This window comes from Dermacentor variabilis, chromosome 5 (assembly GCF_050947875.1).
Source record: "Dermacentor variabilis isolate Ectoservices chromosome 5, ASM5094787v1, whole genome shotgun sequence".
In the NCBI taxonomy this organism is placed as follows: domain Eukaryota; kingdom Metazoa; phylum Arthropoda; class Arachnida; order Ixodida; family Ixodidae; genus Dermacentor; species Dermacentor variabilis.
The window spans coordinates 115,696,374-115,714,265 of record NC_134572.1 but is presented as its reverse complement, the minus strand read 5'-3'; the positions used below and the strand labels follow the sequence as shown (position 1 = coordinate 115,714,265).

General features: G+C 47.5%; 1 long non-coding RNA gene across 1 annotated transcript in view; it reads left to right on the top strand.

The window, feature by feature from the left end:
• Positions 1-1,186: 1,186 nt before the first annotated feature.
• Positions 1,187-17,892, top strand: part of LOC142583084 (uncharacterized) — a 33,927-nt gene continuing 17,221 nt past the window's right edge. The window contains exon 1 of the long non-coding RNA XR_012828540.1: positions 1,187-1,431. This is a non-coding gene — a long non-coding RNA (uncharacterized LOC142583084). The remainder of the gene's footprint in view (positions 1,432-17,892) is intronic.

Below are 17,892 nucleotides of genomic sequence, written 5' to 3'. Positions count from 1 at the left end.
CTTGTTTCTTTCTGCCGTCCCGCCAGCTAGCACTGAACGTCTTCACGGAAATGCTTCCAACGGATGTCATTCCAGGTCACCTTTTGGTCGAACGTAGTTGTTCGCCCACGCCAAAAGCTGCGCGACGCGCGTGCAAAGACCAGCCACGCCCCCACGGATGAACTTTGTGATGCCAACGGCGGGCGTTGCATAAGCCGACGCCGCGAACGCAGGGCAAACAAAACAACAACAAAGCGAAGCGGGGGAAGGGAAAGCCCTGATCGGGTGGGGGACTCCCGTCGTGCAATGCGCACAACACTGCGCTTGCCCACGCGGTCTGTGGCAGTGCCGTCACTGCAGTGGCGGGCCTTTCGAGCGCGAGCGATGGAAGCACGCACTTCGTTGGGAGTCGGCGTCAGCGTCGACGCGTCTCATTGGTATTCGGCAGGCCTCGGAGACCCGTTGCGTGCAGGCGAACCTTGAACAGCGCTTATACGGGGCAGCCGCACGACGGCACTGTGAAACCACGTCCGGGGTCGATCCGCGAACACCGCGCGCGAAGCTGTAATCGGAGACGGTGCGTGACCAGTCGCGAGATGAGAATATTCACGCTTCGGTGGTCCAGTGACGTACGAGCAGGAGCAGCGACGTTCGATGCTCCACGCAGCAGTAATTAGCGCATTACGGCATGCAGGAGAAGTCGCGCGGATTTCTCTAGGTACGGTTGACGTGTTCCGCATGCAGTCTGCGGGAGTGCAGTGTTATAGGTTCTTGTAGTGCGCGCTCGGCACTTGCTCCGACGGGTGCAAAGCCTAGAGGGCGACGGCAAAAATATTTCGATAACTGGCGAACGCACGTTCACGTGCGATCGTGATCTTTGGAGCCCAAAATTTCTGACCCGTCGTTCATTTCTCACGCTAAGCAATGCCAGCGCTATGCGCGTCTTAGCTGCTCAGCGCGTTACGCCATCCCGGCATAGCGCTGCACGCTGTCGTCGTCGTGGGCGCGGACGTGCAACAGTCGGGAACCGCGCTTGCAGTCAATGGAGGCGCTTCTGTAGCGGGCACAGCGCCCGAATATCTGATGAGTCAAGCGCGACCGAGTGGGACGATGGCGACAAGCTTCCCGGCACGCGCTGCGCGGTCGAAATAGCACCGGAGCGACCTTCGTTCGGCTGGGGTAGGCTACTCGTCGCGGCGGGCGCGACGCGAGCGGCCACATGTGTGTAGTCTAACAACACGAGAAGGCGTGCCCTCAATTTTTCCTGGGTGCTTGCCATATACCGCGAACAGCTGGGTTGCTCGAACGGCTCGCGCCTGAAAACCAAGGAACCTGGCTTACCCTTAGCTGTTGCTGCTGCGGCGGTGGCGGCGGGCTGTGGCGAAGTATCCGACATTGCTGCTCTCTAATCGCCGCTCCCGGTTGGCGTGTCGAGTAGAGTCCGGTCCGACGGTGAGTCGATCGCGTCCAAGCTCCGGACTGTTTGCTTGTCTCGGCGCTGGTTCCTTGTATTTCACGTGCTGCACAAAACACGGTGCCGTGCTCGCGTGTGCTTCTTGCGGTCTCGACGATGTGCGTTGCCTTCTGCTTCCCCTCAGCACCTATTGGCGCGCCTGTTTAACTCGAAAATGACGGAAGGCCGACGCTGCGATACCGAACTTATGCGGACGTTGGTGCGCTTCTCCTCAGGCGTCGCACGCGCGACCACACGCTCCAAGCTGTCGCCGCTGGGGAGAGTAACTCACTCCGGAATCTCACTCACACTCACAACACTTTCTGGCGGGAAAGAGCAGATGCAAGAACGATCCGCTTTAGCCGTCGAATCCTTCCAATGGAGGCGGCACACTGCCTTCTTCGTGCTTCTGCAATCGTGGAAGCTCCTCACGGCGACGGTGGTGCTCTCCTCGCGCGTCGGAAAAAGCGCGCGTGCGTTCTCCCTACCCACGCTTTCCAAAGCAGCTCTCTCTCTGGCCGAACGCTCTCTCGAGCGAACACTGGAAGCCCCGTCGCTAATTACCTCCGCTTCTCTGTTTACCCAATTTTCCCTAGCGCGGTGCACGATCTGCGTACAAGTAGGGCCGATCGCACGTGCGTGCAGGGGAGGCGAAGAAAAGAAACCACCGTCGACCACCGTGCGTATTTGGCTACACGCTGAGCCGTGGTTGCTCCTCGCTCGGTTTCGCTCTTCCGAGCCTTGCGGGCGAGCGCACTTTCGCGTCCTCCTCCTCCTCGCCACCGCTGGGGAGCCTCCTCGCCCGCACCCACGTTGTTCTTCCGAGCCGAGCGCGGCCCTCTTCTCGCAACGCGGAGCGCCCGAGAGAGGTGGTCACGTGACCCCCTTCGCGCGCGCGAGCTCCGTCGCTCGTTGGGAGGGCTTTGGGAACCAGAACCGTGGCGCGGCAATATGAAACGGTTGAACGCGTTGCTCCGCACATTCCAGCAGTTAGTGGCATTTCGTGTATTGTGTTAACGGAGGAACCACTATACAGAACGTTGCGTAATAGCTCGCGGTGCTGACTGCATACGTAACTGGAAAAAAAAAGAAGAAAACATACAAGAACATGTTGTTTCAGCCCTTTTCTGCGCCGAATATCTAGCAAAACGACCAAACGATCACTAAATATGTTGAACACCGTTAAAAAAACTTCGAAACACTTTAACTTAGCTTTGAGAAATTACTTACCTTTGCTGTATTCACCAGCTCGCACAATTTTGCCCACATAGTGACCCATTCGTCAAACGGAATTCACCTACGAAGTTACCGAATTTCTGCATCTACCGTAAAACGTGTCTCAAAGAATTTCGATTTAAATCTCTTAAAAGCAGTAGTGACAGAAGTCCACTGTTTTAAGCATGAAGTCTCTTTGTAGCTGTTCGCTGCCTTCCTCGTAAGCAGGCTTCTACTTTTCTGCAAAGCATATATATATATATATATATATATATATATATATATATATATATATATATATATATATATATATATATATATATATATATATATATATATATATAGCAGGGAGGCGCTGCCGGTGTTCTTGTAGTGGCCGTGTACTGGAGCAATAACGACTACGGCACACCCTTGTTTTTTAGACTCCAAATGAGAAGCAATACCAGCTACCTAAGGCGCTCTCAAAACTGAAAAAAAAAATTTCTTTGAAAAAATAATTGAAATCTGGGATTTAACGTGCCAAAACCACGGTATGTATACGGGACCCGCCGTTTGGGGTAGGGGGGGGGGACATGTGAGGGGGGTTGGACTGAGGATTAGTTTTGACCACCTGGAGTTCTTTAACGTGCACCCAAGGTACGCTACACGGGAGTTTTTGTATTTCACCCCAATCGGAACGGGGCCCACGCGACCGGGGTTTGCTGCCGCGATGTCCGGCTTAGCAGTGCAACGCCAAAGCTACTAGACAGCCATGGTGGTATAGAGAGTTCTTATTGCAGAAAGCGCCACACATATAACCATATTTCTTAGTATTACTACATGAAGTGGTAGTGATACATCATTTAGCTCATTTGCATCATTAGCTTAGTTGCTTAGCGGCTGTGGCATCGCGCTGCTGATCTCGAGGCTTTAGGTTCGACACCAGCCTCGAAGACGAAATGCGGTCGAAATACAAGGCGATTTTTTTACTTAGATTTAGGCGCACATTAAAGATGCCCGGGTGGTCAAAAATAATCTGGAGGCCTCCATATGGCATGTCTCATAGTCAAACTGAGGTTTTTTCACGCGTAAGACACCGGTATCTAACGTCTTTCTTTTCTTTTTTTTTTTTTTAGCGTGCACAAAAGCGTGCTAAGATCGACGGATCCTGAGAGAAATTGTTTCACTGTCGCATGCGACAGGCTATAGATAATGAGAGCAGTGTCCCATAATCCTGACCGCCCATGACGTGAAAACCTTCTTGGGGTGTACGGTTAAGTTCCTGTTCTTTCTATACTGCGACATCAGTAAGAACGCTCCCGAAGCTTGCTTTGCTGTACCTGTCGGACCGGATTTTTCTATTACGGCGTCCTTGTCATGCCGTCGTCGTTACTGTGTCATTGCTGTCAAGCCACCTTCAAATCCTCAGCTTCGCTGTCACCGTGTAAAGAGGAAAGACGAAATTTTCCCCACTATCCCACCCGTGGGGGTCGAACTCACGCCCCTGCGACAATACACAGACTCGGTGCCTTCGGAGCACCTGTTTCGGGGGTCGCGCGAGCTCACGCTGGACGAAGACCGCGTTGCGTGCATCGCAGTGAAGTTGTTAGTGAGAGGGCTTGATCATCTTCTGCTTTCCTGCCACTTTCTCTCCACTTTCAGCTGAATGTTAACTCCTCGAGTTTCCGCGAAGTCAACTAGGCTTAACTTTGTCGACCTACATTCCCTTGTTCCGTGTATTTCAGTAATACGGGTCAGCCACGGCGTCATTCTATAAGCCCTCCAAAAGCTCATCCTTGATCTTACATTGATGATGTATCACTGTTTTGTTCATTTGTTACCGTGTTATGGAGACATTGAGTCTAATCCGGGTCCTTCTACAGAAGACATTCTTGAAGTCATACGCGACGACATACGAGACCTCAAGCAAACGACGAACAGTAAATTTAAAGAGTCTACCGATAAACTGAACGCCATTGACAGGAAATTGTATAACATATAGCTTCAACGGTCACCAAATATACAAGTAAAGTTGATGCCTTGCAAGAGACAGTTGACAGATTACTTTTAAAGAATGACGACCTCGAGAGCCGAAGCAGACGTAGTAACCTCATCATTTTTGGAGTAAAGGAAGCAAAAGTGGAGCATATTGCCTCTCTTGAGCGGACAGTATCGAAAGATATCCTTGACGACCTGTTGAAGCTGCCCAACGTGGGCATTGAACGAATCCACAGAATCGGTAAGCCAACAGAGAATAAGTGTCGTCCAGTTATTCTGAAACTTGTTGATGGGAGAGACATATTTAGGATATTGAAAAACTGTGGTAAATTGCGAGATACGGAATTCAGTATTTCGGAGGACTTCGGAGGGTACAGTCTATCCGCAAGAAGCTTTGGGCAAGTACCAAAGTAAACAGGTCTACTGGGGATAAGATCATCCTTGTTTTCGACAAGGTTAGAATCAATGGAACCCTTTACTTTTGGAATGAGGCGCGGAACGAACTTGTTCAGTCTACTAGGCAATGACCACGCTCTTGGGATGACTGCACCCAACAGTGCAATCCAAACCCACCCCACCGCAGCCGATAGTTTCTCATTACCGAAGAGCTTTATCCTTAATGAATGTCAACGCTAGAAGCATTGTAAATAAAAGCGACGACCTGGAAGGTTTACTCATTGCTTACGATCCTGACATTACCGCGGTAACAGAGACTTGGCTTCACGATAGCATAGATGATGCAGATGTTGTACCTGTAACGTATGAAATTATCCGTCATGATCGCTGTTCAAGAGGGGGAGGTGTGGCATTTATGATGAAGAAGGGCACTCAGTATACGCTGGTCCCACACAATAAGCAGATTGAAATGGCGTGGATTGCTGCGAAACTTTACGGCCAAAACGCACTTGTCGGAGCTGTCTATAGACCACCCAATGCTGACATCTCTATGCTGGAGGCACTACACGACTTTCTGTACGACAACAGAAAGCGCTACAGTTGCGTTATAATGAGTGGCGACTTCAACATGCCTAATATAGACTGGGACTTGATGTGTGCTACTTCAACATGCCAACACGCGGATCTGTTGCTAGACATCGCATATGCATTCGATCTACGTCAGGTAGTTCATACCCCAACGCGCCAGACTGCCGTATCAAGTTCGGTTCTCGACCTCGTCTTCATATCCGAAAACGTCAGTCAACTAGGTTATACTGTCGATATCGTGCCCGGTATATCGGACCATTTCTCTGTCCTTTTTAAAAGCCAACTGTGGCGTAAAGCTGAGCGCAGCAAGCCAATTGGCCCTACTATGATTTTAATAATGCGGATGTCAGCATATTAGATTTCTTAGAGCAAGACTATGATTTCTTTTACAGTGTCACAGAAACTTTACAACTGTTAACAGTTTGTGGCTGCACTTCAAATGTGCGGTGCGTCATTGCATGTATAAATATATCCCGAAAAAACATAAGAGCGAACGTCGAAGCCCCTGGATAACGCGCAAAATCATTCATCTAATGCGACGCGTAGAACGACTATCGTCTAAAAACCAGAGAGATAGCGGCACCTTGGCTGAGCTGCGATCGGATTTGCGTTCAAAAATAAAATCGCCCAGATTCACTTTTTTTAACGTCAAAATGCACAACTTCCTTTCCAGCGATTCGAGAAAGTTTTGGCTTCACTTGACGCAAAAGAAGGAACCAGTTAATAAATTGAAAATACACGACAAGGACGTCACTGTCCCAACCTGTATAGCAACGGCATACAACGACTAGTTCTCGTCCGTTTTTCTGCGCAGTGCCGATAACAATATAGATTTCAGCCACGCAAATATGTATGAACTTCCAGAGCTAATAATCACCGAAGAAGGTATTTTTTCAGCATTGCTTAGCTTAGACATTAGGAAATCTTCGGGACCCGACGAAATCCCAAATGCATTTTTGTTTAGATACGCGGAGTGGTGTGCCAAGTATCTTTATATTATCTTTAGCAAAAGTTTGCAGAAAGGAGAAGTTCCTTCTGACTGGAAAATAGGCAAAGTTATACCGACACACAAGACTGGCGATCAGATCACAGTAACTAAATATCGCCCGGTGTCGTTGTTGTGCACAGCTAGCAAGTTACTAGAACATTTTCCTTTCAAACATTTAAGCAGCTTCCTAGAAGGCAACAATTTTTTCATGAACAGTCTGCGCGGATTCAGGCGTGGCCTTTCAGCAGTAACACAGTTACTCCACATTACTAATGATTGTTTGCAGTTCTTGATAATAGTGACCAGGCCGACATAATCTTTCTAGACTTTGAAAAAGCCTTTGACCATGTGTCGCATTTCAAAATGATATTAAAACTAAAGCATCTCTTTAGAAATGAGCGTATTCTGAGGTGGCTTGACTTCTACCTAACGCGACGCCAACAATATGTTCAAATAGGTGACTCTAAATCATCAATGCTTCTATCCTTTCAGGCGTACCTCAACATTACTTTTTCTTGTTTATCTGAATGATCTTTCGTTTGACACTGCTGTACAAAGCCGATTTTTCGCGGAAGACTGCGTTGTTTATCATGCCATTCAAACTAAAGATGATCAATTACTCTTAAGAAATTCTCTAACATTATTTCTAACTGGTGCCAGACCTGGAAAATGAGCCTAAATATCCCTAAGTGCTCCCAAATGACCGTAACAAAAAAGAAGAGTCCACTATCGTATGCATACAAAATTAACGACGTTGGCGTTACTCTTGTCGATACGTTTAAATATCTAGGGATTGAAATTTCTCGCGAATTAAGATGGAGTGCGCACATTAAAAACATAGTTTGCGGAGAGTCACCATCTCCCTGTCCCGTCGTGGGCGGAGCCACCAACTTGATCGGGGAGCCTTCGGTTCCCCCCAATCAAGTTCCTCAGGACACTCTAATAAAGTTATTGTCACTGTCACTGTCGTCAGCCTCAAAAAGACTATGGTTACTTCGGCAACCTCTAAAGCACTGTACGAGCAAGACAAAACTAGTTGGTTATACTTCACTGGCGCGTCCTCTACTTGAATATGGTGATGTCGTTTGGGACCCGCACACTAAGACTAATACAGACAGGCTGGAAAAAGCACAAAAAAGAGCACTCAGGTTTATTTTAATGCCTACGGAAGACAAGTGTCACTATCTGATCTCCGTTCAAGGTCTGGTCTTCCAACACTCGAGGAACGCCGTAAGCTACACCATCTGAAGATGCTTTACACGATAGTCAACGGCCAAACTAAAATGAATTTTGACAAATACTTACAGTTTAACACCTGTAGAAGTACCCACGGAAAGCACGAACTTACCCTTATTGTGCCCCAGGCTAGAACTATCGCTTATCAATTTTCATTTTTTTTCCTAAAACGATAAGAGAACGGAACAGCCTTTCACAAGAGGTAACGAACAAGCGTACTGTCGACTCTTTCTTATCGGCTATTTTTCAGTTGTGAGCGAAGCACGCAATTCCTTTCGTACCGAATGTTTATTCAACTCTTGTCATTAGTTTCAGAGATATTGTTCTGCGCAGTAGCGTACAAGTATGATCTGTGTTGCACTGTGTGTGAGCTTGCTGTGTTCGAATTTTATTTCGATATTTTAAAGCGAAGCTTTCTTTGCCTAGGCCACCACGGTTCCGCACCCGACGGTTGCTCGGTGAGTAAGCCGGCATATAAAAGCACTGCTTGATGATCCTAATGTAGTGCAAGTGTTCGGATCCTTGTTAAGCTTTATTGAACAATAAAATGACGATATAAACATGTGCATACAATGTCGCCTCATCGGTATACATATCTAATGAACACAGACCTCTCTATAAAATAGCGCGCGATATGAACGGTTTATTTATAATTGCCTACATTTGACCATGCTCCCTTTCTCGTGACATGGCGTATGTGCCAATTCCTGGCGAGTGCCCCATGGTTAATATGTGCCACTGAATGAATGAATGAAACCACGTTTATTCCACATGAAATGCGTCGAAGACGCTGCGGTGGAAAGAGGAGGGGTGTTGTTGGAAAAGGGGAAGGGTAAGGCTGCCTCCGTTTTATTAATGAACGTCCTGGAGGCAGCTAAGTGGGGGCAGCATGACGCTTGTGGCTGTCGCGGAGCCGATCGCCGACGGGTGGTGCTGCAGGGTCCTGAAGGAACAGCAGCAGTGCTCGCCAGAGCTCGATGGCATGGTCCGGAGACGTGGTATCCGGGCAAGCCCAAGTCCGGAGAGAAGAAGGCCAGGGTCCCCGCTGTATGGTGGCCAGGGCACGAAGCCTTGGGGGGATGTAGAGGGGGCACTCCCAACAAAGGTGGTTTAGATCAGCACGACATGTGCACATGGAGCAGAACCCACTTACGGGTGGTGGTGTGCCACCCTTGTGGAAACGGTTCAACAAGTGAGGAGTAAGGAGGGTGCTTGTCTCGATTCTCCGAAGCAAGACTGACTCTCGCCGTGTGAATACCTTCGGTGGAAGTGACGGTATAGAGAGTGGATTGCCCACTGCTGCGAGGTAGGCGGCACGTCGTTGTTTGGTCACATGCTTGTCTGCCGTTGGGTCTGCTACCTCAGGTGTGGTAGCTAAGAGAGGATAAGGATTATCGGAGGCTCTGGCTAGCGCGGTAGAGAGATGAGCGCGCGCCAGTCTATGAGCCTTTTCGTTTCCGGGGATACCGCAGTGCACAGGGACCCAGTGAATGGTGACATCGTGACCGCATTCGCGGAGCAGGCGTGCCTGGCGCCGGATATTCTGCAGTGCGGGATCTGTACTGCAAAATATCCCTAATCTGTACTGCAGAAAAGCCCTAAACGTGCATGTTCACATACTCGTGCGGTAACACAAAAGGCGCCTTAGATGTGCGTTGTTCTTCTATTTTCCTGCACCTCTCACATCATTTTTCCTCGACAAGGACCCAACATCGCCTTGGTTCTCGTGACAATGCTGTTCCGGTGTTCCGCTCTGTAGGTATACGCCTGAAGTGGTGTTGGCATTTCGCCATAGCTTGTTGAATGGCTTAGTGCGTAAAACATCAACATTGCATGCTCTTACATTTGCGACCTGTGCGGTGCGTAAACATTGCATGAGATTACACGTTGCATGGGATGAAAATAGACGGATTGTTGAACGCTTCGTATTTAATTGTTTGCACCATTTAATTAGGCACCTCCCGATAGCTTCCCTTCGCGTAGATTTCAACAAGCGCATTGGGTCTCCATAATTGTTTTCTACTATATAAAATCACGTTGCATGCTCATTTTGTCTCCTAATACTTTCTTGTTTGTTTTCTTGTTTCTTGTTTTTGTTTTTCTCGTTCTTAATGCGCGAGTTTATCGTCTCATGTGGTGTCAATGTGCGAATGGACCGAGTACTGAAAACACAACGTCAGCGACGGCGGCAGCGTACAGTGAGAGAGAGAGATAATTCAAACATTTATTTGTTGTGGTGCTTCGTCCGACGGCTTTACTGTCGCTATATAAATAAGTTTCAAGCCGAATGAATCGCCAAAGTTTGTTTATATATACTTTTTTCTGCAAGAAGCTATATCTTCAGTATTTATTCTTAACGATACGGTAAATTTCATTGGGTATTTGCAATGCTTCCCTTTTGAAATGGGGAAATATTTCTAATTTGTCTGTAACATTCGTCCTCCCAAAAAGAAAAAGAAAATGTGTAACTGAGCGTCTGTTGATGACATTCCAGCAGTGGGTCAACGTGTCACAGAGTCGGAGCTTGGCACGTGGGATGCGCGCGCTTTACACCTGTCAGTTCCGAGTTATTATTCGTACACGGGCCGCATTGCTGTCGTGCCTTCTAAAGTCGCATTTAACGCAGTATCCCAGTGGCACGTTCCATACAGTTCAGCCCACAGGGAGTCGTGTTCGCCAAAGTGCGTTTGGGGCGTCTAGCGGAAATCTCTGGGTCGACGCAATTTCCTTCTAAAGAAGCAGCGACTATATATATGCTGTTTCTAGTACACTTTATCAGTGGCAGGCCACCGCTGGTCGTGCTTCTCTTTGTGCAGCGGATGCAGTCGCTTCAGTAAGCGATAAGTGAAGATAAGGCACACCTCCGCATTGCATTTTGGCGACTGCTGGGTCGCACGCCTGGCACGGAGCCGGATCGTTAGTAAAGTTGAGCAGTTAAAGCCAGTTGCATGTCGATGAGGAGCAGGGGGTAGTGGACACCAGGTCATCTGGCAACCCATGCTCAAAGCCAGTTGTCTCGAGCCGGTGGGCCACGGTACATAGACAGCGACAACTTACTACCCTCACCGTTCACCGTTCTCACCATTCAGCGCTCTAGATAAACGTGCCAGCAGCTGTATTTATTTATTTATTTATTTATTTATTTATTTATTTATTTATTTACAGGACCCTCAGTGTAAGCATTTACATTTAGAAGTGAAGAAGTATACATAGACAGCGTTAAAACATGTACACAGAATTGCATTATAAATAATTAGAAACATATGTAACCTCACTAAATAAATTTCTTTATCAGCAGATTTGGAATGCACAAGGAAAGAATGGAAGCTTCGTATGTACATTACCTGCACTGCGCTTACAGTAGCAACAATAGTTGCAGAATGCCTTATTCTGCACCATGGTTCTAATATTAGGCGTGGTTTATCAAGGCGGTTTCGAATAGAGCGGGGTTGCACACAACTAATAATGCCGGCAGACCATTCCAGCCCATGTATGTTCTAGTTGAAAGTCATTGTGAGTGCGTGACTGCGTTGCTCTGTACTTTGTACAGATGATGCCGAAGGGAAAAGATGAACCAGAGGTTTAATGTGGCCTTTATACTTAATGTTCTGAGGTAATTGGTTAGTATAATCATTGTTTCATTATTAGCGTCATTATGTTGTTAGTGTGTTACATTATTGAATCATTGGTGACTATAATAACTGTTGAACAATAGTATGATATAACAACACTCCTCCGTTCCATGGAAGTATATTTGTCATGGTGGTGGTAGCGGGTTGTATACAACAAGCGCGTTGAGCCTGGCGATCAAGGCCGGAAGTTGCTCCGCATGTGTTTCACCGCATGTCAATCGGACCAGTCTCTCTTAAGAATGCGGTAAGCAGACGTGAATCTTCTTTGCACGCTATAACCGATCCTCCGGGGAACTTAAGGTGTTGCAGGTACGCATGTGGAAGGTCCTTCTTTTGCAGGCTCTCCAGAAGAGCGTCCCTTTCATCTCGGTAGTTCGGGCACGACAACAGGAAGCGTACCGTGTCTCCTGTCTCGTCGCATGCCGTACAATGGATATGCCCTATCTTAAATAAGCATGCTAGTGTACGAGCGGATCCTGTCCTTATTCGATGTAAACAGCAGGACACATGCAAAAAAGGTTACGCAATCACGCCGCATAAGTTGAAGGCGTCGGCGTTCCATATTCTTGTGCAAGTATTTTTGATAGCGACGCAAGTTTTCGTACTTAAAGCTATTATCCATCGTGTAGCAGTAAATAATTGTAAGAACAGTGCTTGTTCATATGTCCGGGTTATCTTTCGTCGGGTGTTAAGAAGATGTCGATTGAATCAAAATCTATGGATCGAGTCAAGATTACGGACAACACAATATCTGCGTGAGCATTTTACTTATAAATTTTTTTGTAATTTTAGCCTAAGAGGCGACAACAGATGACCATGTATTGTGGAACTGCTCAAGCATGACTGTCATCATTATCTGCACATTTCTTGCATTTACAGGCTGAAAGGTACACATTTAAAGTTTACAATATTACGAGAGCGCCAATAAATCACTGGGTAAAGAACACATTGCTACTGTTGGGCGTCGAGGGAACGTTGCATTCTCAGGAAAGTTTCAAATATTTTCTCCAAGAACAGTTTCTTATTGGACGAGCCGCTGAAGAGTCTACAAAGTGCCCCCCTTTAATGTAATTTTTCGAAGCCAACATTTCAACGTAAGCTCGTTGGCTGTCAAGTTGCAGATGCACAGGGCGTCGTGAGCCACAGGAATGGGTTTACAGTACAGCCCTGATGGCAAACGCACCGCTGCGCAGAATGCAGATCAGGAGATTATACGAAGTTTGGCGTTTGCTAGGGCAAATTCCGCTGGATAGCGGCGTTTCCCCTTGTATTGTTGCCGAAATACAGGTTTTAAAAAGTTACTAAAAGAAGCATTAAATCAGCTTAAACCGACCAAAGATGTCTTTCCGTACTCAATTTCCGTTAATTTTGCGATAATATATTGGTTAATATTACCTCGAAAATCAATGTCACATTTAATTCCGTTTTCTCTTTCGATTTCGCACCGAAGCCCTAGCGCTGGTACATCTGTGTGACGTCATGAATTTCTGCATTGTACTTTTTTAACTATATCGACCGTTGCAGTCCAGTCAATATTCTTGAAACTTGTTAAGTTCAGTCTTTGGTTCTTTTATATTGCAGTGTATAGTACATCTTTACCGACGAAAACTCAACTAAGCTCAGCAGACGCCGTCAAAGTCTATGACGTGACGACCAGATGGTGCGAGAACTTCAAGATGGTGTCCCTACTCGTCTTTCGTTTTCTTTGGTGTGTGTGTGTGCGTGCGTGTGTGTGTGTGTGTGTGTGTGTGTGTGTGTGTGTGTGTGTGTGTGTGTGTGTGTTTCTTATTTTATGGCTTAACAAGCCATAATAAGCCATACCAAGCCATACGAAATCATGGTAGGAGTGGCTTTTCTGGCATTGTAGAAGGGTAACGTACTAATAGAGCCAACCTTATTTTTCCCTTTAATGTCATTTTAAGGATGAGGCGTCGCAGCGCGAACACGACAGCGGCAACGTCAATGTTCCTGCGCCAGCGAGAAGTAAAAGAGGCTACGCGTAATTCTCAGAAATTCTAACCAAGTGTATTGCAAAGCACGACGTGTACACACTTACACGGCAAGGCAGAAAACGTTCGCATAAAGATTTTGTCAAAATAGTTGCTTTTTCTTTTAGCGTTGACCTATTTCTTCAAACTGGTTTGTCTATGTTCTATCTTGCACGAACGTGGCCTCCGAGATCCTCATCGGTGCGCCTGCGCCGTTGCGATTTCGCAGGCTGCGATGTGGCTATAAGCAAAAAGGAGTTGCTGGCACACTCTGATGACAGTAGCGCCTCCTACACAAGAAAAATTCAAATAAACGTAATTTCTTGACTGACTGACTGACTGACTTGCCATCTTCTCCTTGAGCGATTCTGACGAAACACTGCATTGAAAGAATGGAGAGTAGAGAGAGCACCCTTGATGTGTTAAGGCTGGAGAAATGAGTGTAACATCGGGTTTGAGACGCTAGTTTTTGTTTATGTTGTTTTTTCGTAGGGGCCATTAGCTCATTCATCAACAGTATCTGTGACTACACCACAAACGATAAAATAGTAATGGACTGTTTATGTTGTTAGCTGGTGATCTTTACGGGCTGGCCCGGCACTCACTATAAAGCCAGAAACAGCTCAGTCTTCTCCGTATGGGCTTTCCGAGGTTCTTTTTTTCTTTTTCAGTTCTTTTTTTTCGCCTTCTCACCGATCTTTATTCTCACGCACAGCAATGTCGGCAACCAACTCAAAGTACAAGTGCGTGATCACAATTTAATCTTTAAGAACAATACGTTTCTTTCGTCCCGTTATCAGCGAGACCTTAGGAGGAATCCGCAACCTATTCAGAGTCATTACGAATCCCATGCTAGGTTATATAACCCATATAAAGTAATCGCAAAGCAGCACAAGTTATGGACTTGCCGCAGACAGGAAGGTATACGAAGCTTTCCTTGCTGACGACCGCTGGGATCGAATACACGACGAAAATACGTAGCTAACGGTACGACACGGGCTACCACCCTAGTTCACACAAGAAGAATTCATGCGCGTGTCATTCATTCATTCATTCATTCATTCATTATTTGTTCTTTCGTTCTTTCTTTCACCTACGCGTTCCTTCGTTAATTTAACCGTTTAATATTATCATTAGTTCGTTCGTTTGTTCGTTTGTTTGCCCATTCGTTCGCTCGTCCGTGCGTTCGTTCGTTGCTTCGATCCATCCTTCGCATTCATCCTCCGGCCACCGACAAACTAGCAAACGCGAGCGAGTTCTGCCCCTCCTCCCCCATCGTTCGCCATCAGTTCGCGCCCTAACTATAAAGCGGAGAAGTTCGATGTCGAAGTTCACTGCACTCGGGAGGCAGCGGGAGAGGGGCAGTGCATCACGGCCCGAGAAGAGCGGGCGCACTTGTTAAACCCGGATGGTGCCGACCGCGTGCGGGGCTCCGGTTCCCCGCATCCCGGCCGGAGCTCAAGCCAGTGGCCGACCCGATCGATCCGCGCGCTCCGCTGCTGCCGCCGCCACGGCCACTGCCACTGACGGCTGCACCGACACCCGGTTAGAAGCAAGCGCGCAGATACAAGTGCGCCTTCGGCGCGGTCGTCGGTGCTCGCGAGCGGGTTGTCACCGCGTTTAGCGACCTTCAAAATGACGTGTTTGCACCCGCGGGTGTGCACGTGCAGGTGGCACTCCCACGGTCACGTGGCTCTACTCTCACCTTTCAGGCGCAATCCTTGCATTGGATGAAGAAACAGCGCTATCAGACCATACGAAACAAGAAGGAGCACACAGACCCGTTTCTTTCGTCCCGTCTGGTAGGGCTGCTTTTTTCATCTAGTCTTGAACCAACTAACCCGACAGTCAAATCTTTGCATGTGCTAAAGCTGGCTTGCTACAACTAAAGTTGGCCTTGGCCATGCATAATGTAACCACGCAATTGAGGCTCCTGATGTTACTCGTAATGAGTGCTCCTTGGAGAAAACGGGACAAGGCAGGAGAAAAGGAATGAATGGACACTAGCGGCAGACCCTCGCCTGCATACCGCAAATATTTATCCTCCAATATTCACTGCTTATCGTACGCCCCGCCGAGTGGCCCACCCTGGCAATAACTATAGTCCTGCCGTCTTATGAGTAAAATAGGACAAGAAATATATATTTAATTTAAAGAATCATCACCATACACCTCCTACTGACTGGAGAAGGTTTAGAACGAGAAATATGCACACGAGAAGAGGAAACACAAGAGCTGTGGTTGTTGAAAATGTCTTTTGGTGTCTCCAGCTACAGCGATATAAGGGCAGAGGTTGCGTAGGATACATGGCCCAAATAATGTAAGGTATCTTGTTTCTTGGTTCTATTCATTTGTTGTGGTCCACAGCTCAAGAACGGCAGATACAAGTGTTAACATTGGCGGTGTACCTTTCGGAACGCTGACGAAACGCCGAAAGGAACGGAGCTGGAATAATGGCCGTTGTATTACCAAGGAGGTTAAACAAAAACTCCTGGAATGGAAATGATGTCCTGAAGGTGAGGCCGCGCAGGAGGGGCACGATAAAACTATAAATTAACGATTAAAAAATGGTGAAGAAGCGCTTTTCGCACACTTTTACACGAGTTAATCGACCTCCTTGGTTAATCATGGCTTATTTTACCAGACAGATACTTATCTATGTTTATCTCTGTATAACTGGTTTTAGGGTGAAATCTGAATATCCTGGCACATTGTATTGGAAAGAACGTCATCAATATTCAGAAGAAGTTCTTATTTTCGTTGAGAACATCCAAGCTTTGATTTTCGATTTAGCCTAGCATTACAATAACGGAGTCAGATCACTTAATCTATAAGCGGAGACCACCCGACAAAGATCAATTTCAGGTGAAGGAGGGGCAAGCACTGGCTTCACCTTTCCTTGTAATAAGCTACGGGAGCTGGCACTCTAGCAGTTTTTTCTTTAACCTCCTTTTGCATTACCCGGTTCGGGTGTTTTGTGATCAAATGCGGAGTCTCGAGTGAATCTTAGTTAACGTTCTTTTTTTGTTTGTCATCGAAGGAAACTGCGGAGAGCTGCACCCGTCGTGTGTGGCCTGGTGTGCGTGATGACATAGGAGCATATCCGCTGCGGCCTCCATTTGTACTCGCGATCTCATGCTCGAGCGTGGAAACGCGATAGCACAGATCGACCATGGTGGGTGGTTCCTGGTCTGCATTCAGACTAGGTCAGTTGTGGGACAAACATGTGAGAGAGAGAAAGCAAAAAGCTTGGTTGGCATGCAAGACCACAGCAGCGTTGCAGAAAGGAGCAGCAAGCGGAACAAAGCAAGCACCATGGTAACTGGCTTAAGTGTGTACGTCAGTTCGATCTGTCGTCCTATAGACTGTCTAAGACCACTCAATCAACTGCTTTTTGTTCGACTTGCCCGAGCACCTGTGTCGAGCTGTCCGAAAGCAGCTATAGCGTGTTTCTTTTGTATCATTACTCAGTCCGCGGATTTGCCGATGACTTCCAGTAAAAATTTCTTACCTACGTTTCTTTTGTTTCTTTCCTTCTTTTTTTATTGCGATAGCAAATATATGGACACTCCAGGCGCATTTCTGCCGTCGCCGTGAGTTTCCATATGATTGAAAGTGTGCGAGGGTGAGCCGGCGAACGCGGTTCAATATCGCGTGCGCGAGCGAGGGACGCGTCCCGCATGCGGGCCCTCTCCTGTTGCGCGCGAGGCAGGGGACTGCGCGCGAGGGAGGAGGGGCGTCCCTCTCCAGCGGCTGCTACGGAGCCTCGATGTCCTCCTCTCCCACCGCTCCATACAGAGTGGAGACAACCGCGGCGTCTACTACGGCACTGGCCACGCGAATCGTGGGCGCCGTAGTAGACGCTTTGGCGGATGCCGTAGAGACTCGTTGCCGGTACTCGTGTGTCTTGAAAGCGATCTGCGACGTGGCTTAACTAGAGAGGCTAGAGCTAAACTACGCGCCCGCGCGGGCCTCATCTTCAAAGCGATCTGCGATTTTGGCAGAGTGCGGGTAGTGCCGGCAGCTTCGTATGCGCTGTGCTTTCGACGTTTCATTCGCGCTGAAGCGAATGCAGGTCAATTCGCTTGCTGCTGCCGTGATTCCTCACTCCAGAATTTTCACAGCGAGTGTCCACGCTTATCGAGCGAGATGTGTTCATGTTTACCTGCACGTGCGTGACACCGTGCTGGTTAATTTAGTTAAAACACGTTTACGGGCTAGTTGGTTTGAATCCATGATAGAATGTGAACACGTGACTGAACAAGGACTTAAAAAGAAGCATACACAAAGAGACAGCGTTGTCTCTGTGTGTCCTTTTCTTTCTACGGCGTCGTTGAGTAACGCTTACACATTCTATCATTGTTAACTTAGTTAGTAAGCGAATGTTTGCATGTTTATATGGCCTATAAAACTACTATTCTTAGTTCGAACAGCTGTCTA